Source organism: Gossypium hirsutum, chromosome A06 (assembly GCF_007990345.1).
Source record: "Gossypium hirsutum isolate 1008001.06 chromosome A06, Gossypium_hirsutum_v2.1, whole genome shotgun sequence".
In the NCBI taxonomy this organism is placed as follows: domain Eukaryota; kingdom Viridiplantae; phylum Streptophyta; class Magnoliopsida; order Malvales; family Malvaceae; genus Gossypium; species Gossypium hirsutum.
This window is the reverse complement of record NC_053429.1, coordinates 36,749,308-36,757,109: the sequence shown is the minus strand read 5'-3', so window position 1 is coordinate 36,757,109 and position 7,802 is coordinate 36,749,308. Positions and strand designations below refer to the sequence as shown.

The window sequence follows — 7,802 nt, the reverse complement described above, 5'->3', positions numbered from 1 at the left end:
ACTCCCTAAGGCTCCCTAAAAATTATTAGGTTAATCTACTTAAGAACTCTCTCGTTTAGACTTTTCTACCCGGTCAACCTTTAACACCGCCATCACCTAGGTTGTCACGGCATAATGCACATCTATAATTCCACAACAATCGTCCTCCTAGTATACACTTAGAAGTTTGGTCTTTTATTTTATGCTTGAAAAGCTGCACTAAAAAATCAGAAATGAAATAAAAATTTAGCACATAACCAATGAATAGAAATAACTAAAAAAAACAAAAAAAAACATGAGTTTAAAGTAAAGCAAATAAATAAAATAAAATCCAAAATTTCTAACTCAAGCATTTTGAAGGTCAATGCTCTACTTGTCACGCTCTACATGAGCACCCCAATAGTGCTTTAGGCATTGTCCATTAACTTTGAAAGTAACACCCGTTTTCATGTCTTTGAATCAACAGGTCTGTGTGAGAATACTTGAACTACTTCAAAAAGACCTGACTAACATGATTTCAATTTACCAAGGAACAATTTGAGTCTAGAGTTAAATAATAATACTTGTTGTCCTGGTTGAAATTACCTTGGCATAATTCTGTTATCACGCCATCCTTGCTCTTTTCCTTGTATAGTCTAGCATTTTCACATGCTTGTGCCTGAAACTCTTCTATTACATTCAACTCTAATAACCTTTTATTGCCAGTTGCAACCTAGTCCATGTTCAACTTCTTGATAGCCCAAAATGTTTTGTGCTCAAGTTCAACAGGTAAGTGACATGGCTTCCCATAAACAAGTTTAAAAGGCGAAATCTCTAATGGTGTTTTAAACGTAGCCTAATAGGCCCACAAAGTTTCATCCAATTTGGTAGACCAATCTTTACGAGATAGATTCACCACTTTTTCCAAAATTTGTTTAATTTCTTTATTAGAGATCTTAGCTTGTTCATTCGTCTGGGGATGATATAATGAAGCAATCTGATGATTCACCCCATACCTGCATGAGGCATTGGCCACCAGTTTACAATCGAAATGGGATCATTCACCATTGATAATGGCTTTAGATGTATCAAATCTTGTAAAGAGGTTCTTATGTAGAAACTTCAGTAATGACTTAGTGTCATTAGTAGCTAGGGTTACCACTTCTACCCATTTAGAAACATAACCTACTACCAAAAGTATGTACTATTTACTTACTAATGGTGGAAATGGACCCATAAAGTCTATTCCCCATACATCAAAGAACTCAACCTCCAGTATACTTTACAGCATCATTTCATGTCTCATAGATAAATTACCCATTCTCTAACAACGGTCACACAATTGAAAAAATTCATTAGCATCTTTGAACAAATTTGGCCAATAGAATCCTGAATGAAACACTTTAACAACGATTCTCATTACTCCAAAATGTCCTCTATAAGGAGCTGAATGAAAATGCTACAAAATACTGTGTATTTTGTCATCAAGGACACACTTCTGAATGATTTGATTGGCATAATGGTTAAATAAGAAGGGTTCATCCTAATAACAGTGCTTAGCATCATGAAGAAATTTTCGCCTTTTGTGGTGTTTAAAGCAGTATTCATCACAATCAAAGGGTCTATTTTTCTCCAATAGTATGCACAAGAGTTTTGATAACTTTGAGAAATCCTTAATGAATCTCCTATAAAATATTGCATGACCTAGAAAACTTCTAACACCCTTGACATTGGTAAGACGTGACAATTTTACTATTACTTAAATTTTTGCTCTCTCTACTTCAACTCCATGTTGTGATATTATATGCCCTAAGACAATTCCTTCTCGAACCATGAAATGGCATTTTTCCCAGTTCAAGACAAGATTTGGTTCTTCACATTGACACAGAATAAATTCCAAATTTTCCAAACAATCTTCAAAATCATTGCCAAATACAGAGAAATCATTCATGAAAATGTCAAGAAATTTGTCCACCATATTTGACAATATGGCCATCATACAATGCAGAAAAGTTGTCGAGGCATTACATAATCCGAACAACATCCGTCTAAACTGAAAAGTGCCACATATGGACACGTGAAAGTTGTCTTTTCTTGGTCATTGGGAGGTATGAAAATTTGATTATACCCTGAATAACTGTTCAATAAATAGTAGAAAGCTTTCCCTGCTAACCTGTCCAACATCTGGTCAATAAACGACAAGGGGAAATGGTCCTTTCTAGTTGCCTTGTTACGCTATCGATAATCCATGCACACTCTCCATCATGTGATCGTGCGAGTTGGTATGAGCTCATTATTGTCATTGCTAACCTCTTTGACACCTACTTTCTTGGGGACACATTGTACAGGACTTACTTACAAGTTGTTTGAGATTGGGTAAATAATGTCAGTGTCAAGCCACTTGATAATCTATTTCTCTAAAACTTCTTTCATTATTGGATTCAATCTTCTTTGCTATTCAATAGACTTACTTTGGCAATCCTTTAACAAGATTTTATGCATGCAAAACGTAGGATTGATCCCCTTTATATTATCAAAGGTCCATTCTAACGTCTTCTTAAATCGTCGTAAGACTTCCAACAACTTGACTTCTTGTTCGGATGTCAATTCCGTTGAAATAACAACCGGTAAGGTACTGTTATCTCCAAAGTATTCATATTTTAAATGTTGTGGCAGAGGTTTGAACTCCAATATAGGGGGTTCCTCTATAGAAGTTTTAGGAGGCTTGAATGAATGACTCAATAAATCCAAAAAGTCAAACTTTTTCCCGAGTCTCTCCAATGTTTGCTTGGCTTCCATGAATTCATCGAGTTTTTCAAAATGTACTTCACCAATCTTTTCTAATGAGGCTTCGTTATTATTAGAATTTTTGTGGCAAAGTCTGTTGAATTTTTCCTCCACTGTTGTTACTATCAAACCAATGACGTGGCATTCTTCATTTTCTTCTACACATTTCAAAGCATCAAAAACATTAATAGTAATTTGTTGATTATTTACCCTCGTGGTTAGTTCACTTTTCTATTCATCAATTAGAGTTCTGCCTGTAGCAAGAAAAGGTCTTCCAAGTATAATTGACACATTTTGATCAGCTTCAAATTCTAAAATAAAGAAATCAGTAGGAAAGATAAATTTATCCACTCTTACTAGTACGTCCTCAATTTTACCTTTCGGATGGGCGTAGGATCGATTAGCTAATTGTAAATTCACCGTAGTAGGTATTTCTTTCCTAATTCCTAGCTTCTTGAATATAAAAATAGGCATTAGATTTATACTTGCTCCTAAGTCACATAACGCCTTACCAACATAATTATTTAATTGAACAGGAGATAGTTAAACTCCCTAGATCTTTCAACTTTGGAGGTAATTTATTCATCAACATTATTGTGCATCCTTCAATGAGAGAAGAAGCCTCAAACTCTCCCAATATGCACTTCTTTAACAATGTGTCTTCCATAAATTTCACATAATTGGACATTTTCTCCAAACCTTCTACTAACGGTATGTTGATATGGAGTTGCTTCAAAACATCTAAAAAGCTTTTAAACTAAATATCCTACTTGGAATTGTGAAATCGCTGAGGAAAAGGTTAAGGTGGTTGACCTTCGGATTGCTGATATTGTTTTGCTGTGGCATTTTTGTTGGCAACATGATCTAATTTTGTCACTACATTTATTTTTATACCATTTTTAGATGTTGTTTGTCCTTCAATAAGTTCTGAGATCCTTTCCTAATTGCGGCTAAATTTATCTTCTTTTATTGTGGCATATTGAACAACTTCATCCAACTGAGTCCCACTTCTAAGAGTGATGGCCTTACGTTGCTCCTTTCCTTGGGTCTTGAATTTTTAGTATCAATTGGCAATACTCTTTGTGGCCTTGAATTTACAGTGTTCGCTATTTGCCCACTTGATTTTCAAAAGCTCGAAGAGACGTAGGTTGACTCTGAATCACAACATCATTTTTGTCCATATACTCCTTCAAAAAAGATTCAACAGAATTAGTAGATGATACTTAACCTTGCTGGGCATTTTTCCTCAGCATAAGATGATTATAACCGGGCAGTGCATTATGGATATTTTGTCTTACAAAATTGTGTGAATTCCCTGCACCTTGATTATTCCAACTAAAATTCAGATGCTGCTTCTACCTCGGGTTGTAAGTGTTGGAATAGGGGTTATTATTTCAGTTAAAATTACCCATGTAGTATACCGATCCTGTGTTTGATGGACATTCATCAAACACATGATCTTCTCCACAATAAATGCATGGCAGTTCAACTGATTTCATCTCATAGACAGCAGTTGGATTTTTCATTGTTTTAATCATATTAGCTAAATAAGATACCTGTGCTATCAACGAAGTAATTGTGTCGAGCTCTGTGGTACCATTAGTTCCCTTATACGTCCTAACTCTTGTGGTAGGGTACTGATAGTCATTGTTGGCAATCTTTTCCAAAATGTCATATGCTTTGTTGTAAGATTTATCCAACAATGTGCCATTGGCAGATGCATCAACTACCATTCTCGTATGTGTAATAAACCCGTTATAGAATACTTCCAAGGTAAGTCCAGTGTTAAAATCAATGCAATAGACATTTCTGAATAAAATCTTTAAACTGTTCCTAAGCCTCATATAACATTTCCTCCTCCAATTGCCGAAAAGATGTGTTGTCATTTCTAAGCTTGGCATTCATGTTTGGTGGATTATATCGTAGCAAAAACCTCTGGCACAGATCATTCCATGATGTTACTTTCCCTGATGGCAAAGCATTCAGTTAAGCTCTTGCTCGATCTCTCAAGGAATATGGAAACAATTTAAGTCTCAGGGCATATTCAGGAACACCCTGTTGCCTAAACGAATCATAGACTTCTAGGAAAAGTTTCAAATGCAATCTTGAATCTTCAGTGAGTAGTCCTTCTCTAACACCCCTAACCCGTATCCGTCGTCGGAATAGGGTTACGAAACATTACTAAACAAATGTACAGTTCCGAAAAATTTCATAGCAATTCAAGTCATAAGCACATGTGTATTACTAGTACAAATCATACGTTCAATACCGTTCAAGATTTAAATCACATCAATGCTTATAACTTAATTTTAAAAGAAAACATGCAAAACATATATCATATCAACATTTACATCCTTTAAATAATAACCCTATATTATTGTTATTAATAAAGTCCTGCATAAATACTAGTTATATAACAATTGGACTAAGTCTTTTTACCACCTCTTTTTATTCATGATTGCAGTTTTAATATATATATGTCCATGAAAAATTCATACAATTATAAATATCAACTCAATTGAACAGCAAGCATCCAATCATAAATAACTCATTTTATTTCAGGGTCGACTTCACTACATAATCCATTTATACATAATTAATGATTTATAAATATCAAATGGACTTGTATCACCAAGCACTTGTACTTATCAGACATATTATAAACTCATATAATTGCACATATTTAATATGCAAAGACTTAATTAACATAATGTCCAAAATATATACATCTTATACGCACATAAATTGTAATTTAAATTCAACTACAACCATGTAGCCGAATATCACATATACACAAGTTCTAGCATAAGTTATAATAGTTATCATATTTCTGCACATATATGTCCTAATTTTTACATGACAAACTCATGACAAACCCTTGTATAATTACATTGATTACAACATGAAATCGAACCACAGAACACCTTACAAGTTATATAAATACTTAAATATACCTTCAAATTATCACAAAGATGTTAAACTACCTTATCATATAACATATCTATCAAAAGACTTAAGCAATATTTCAACCCAAAACTGAACCCAAGCCTACTAATATGGTCATTTCCATTACATCAAATACTTACCATAATACACACCACAATCAAGTATAATCGCACATATATTAAACCAAAAGCATGAACATCATAACTAGTCACATACAAACCGAATATAAACACATATATATATGGCAAGCCATTTTCGCATAGCTTTTAATACACAACCAAAAATTCAGCATTTCCAAAACACACTTTAGTCTATACATGCCATAATCTTTAATTTAACTTATAAAAGTACCCAAAATAGAGGATAGTGTGATGAGCTTCGTAGACGATCCTGAACTTGTAGCTTGACTACCAAAAATCTATAAAACAGAAACAAAAATTCACATGATAAGCTATTATAGCTTAGTAAGCTATAAGCAAATAAACAGCTAATAATATAACTATCTCATAGTAAATTTAACCGAACTATACTAATAAGAGTATACTTAGTCTCAAACTACCACATTTATTCATGACATTTCATTTTATGCAAAATTCTCACCTTGGCTGAATACCTATAAAACCAACATAAATAATTCAGACTTCATTTACAAGCCAAGACATCATTAAACAATCGAATTCATATACATTCATAACTTCTACTCAAGCATCATAATATATATCATCGTATGTACATTATCCAAATGACCGAATATACTTGGTACCATTAATAAACATACCACATATCATTCGAAGACAAACACAGTACATTTATGTACATCCCTATCAATTTAGATTACTATAATATAATTTCACCATCCACACTTATTCAATAAGACATTATAACAAATACTAATTACTTACTTACTTACCTTGACTTGATAACAAATTAATTCGTACCTAGCACATAGCTCGTTTTACCTTTTCAAACATAGCTTATCATTGCCCGAAGAACCATTCGAAATTGGATAGGACACTCGGATAATATCATAAATCGTTCAAAGCCAACGTCCCAGACGTGGTCTTACATGTAACCTCAAACGATGCCACTTCCCAAACAGGGTCTTACTCGTAAACACATTTCAGAATCACAAATCGATGCCATGGACTTACTCGCACACATATATCGGTATACTATGTCATGACATATGTATCCTAGCTATTCCTAAGGTTCATACGGGGCTTTCGAACGTCGTATCTCAGTCGAATCGGACACAAAAGTGTAGTAGCCACATTTATTCACATTCGGCCACAATATATTTAGTTTCTAATATTTCATAACAACAAGTAATTTTAACATTAAACTACCAATAAACACATCTATTTGCTTATAAACTTAACTCGGACGTCATAAAACGGGACGAGGCTGCTAGTCGACAACTTTAGTTCTTTCCCGGTCTAAATCTGATTTCTTTGGTTCTTGATCTAAACATATTCAAATTAAGCTCATCCAAATATATTTCCATTCAATTTAGTCCAAAAACAAATAAATAGGAAAATTTCCATTTTACCCCTAATATTTACTATTTTTACAATTTAGTCCCTATTGCACAAAACACAAAATACACAAGATTTCACAACACCCATGTTAGGCCAAATAGTACCCATGCTCATACAAGTCCATATATTTTATCAATTTCACATTTTAGTCCCTCAAATTATTATTTTTGCAATTAAGTCCTAATTACTCAAAATTATCAAAAACTCCAATACAAAATATGTTATTCTAAAACATATCTTCCTTTTTTCATCATCAAACAACAAAAATCACAAGCTATCAACAATGGCACATCTCAAAATATTCATCAAAATAAAAAATTCAAGTATGGATTTTGTAGTACTCGAAGAAACGATCTCAAAAACATAGAAATTATCAAAAACTGACAAAGAACGAACCTTGATTTTAGCTTGGAAGATGGATGAATCTAACTTCTCCTATTTATTTTTTTTATATCCGGCTATGGTGGAAATAATAATATGAGCACTTTGTTTTATTTATCATATATTATAACATTTATATTACTTATTATTATTTTACCTTTTTAACCTTAGTTAATAAATTATAAAATCACT

The 7,802-nt window shown here is 33.2% G+C and overlaps 1 non-coding gene across 1 annotated transcript; it reads left to right on the top strand.

Annotated features, from left to right (window-relative positions):
* Positions 1 to 4,534: 4,534 nt before the first annotated feature.
* Positions 4,535 to 4,641, top strand: LOC121231242 (small nucleolar RNA R71). Its single transcript, XR_005929307.1, has one exon. It is a non-coding gene; the product is annotated as a small nucleolar RNA R71 (small nucleolar RNA).
* Positions 4,642 to 7,802: the final 3,161 nt, after the last annotated feature.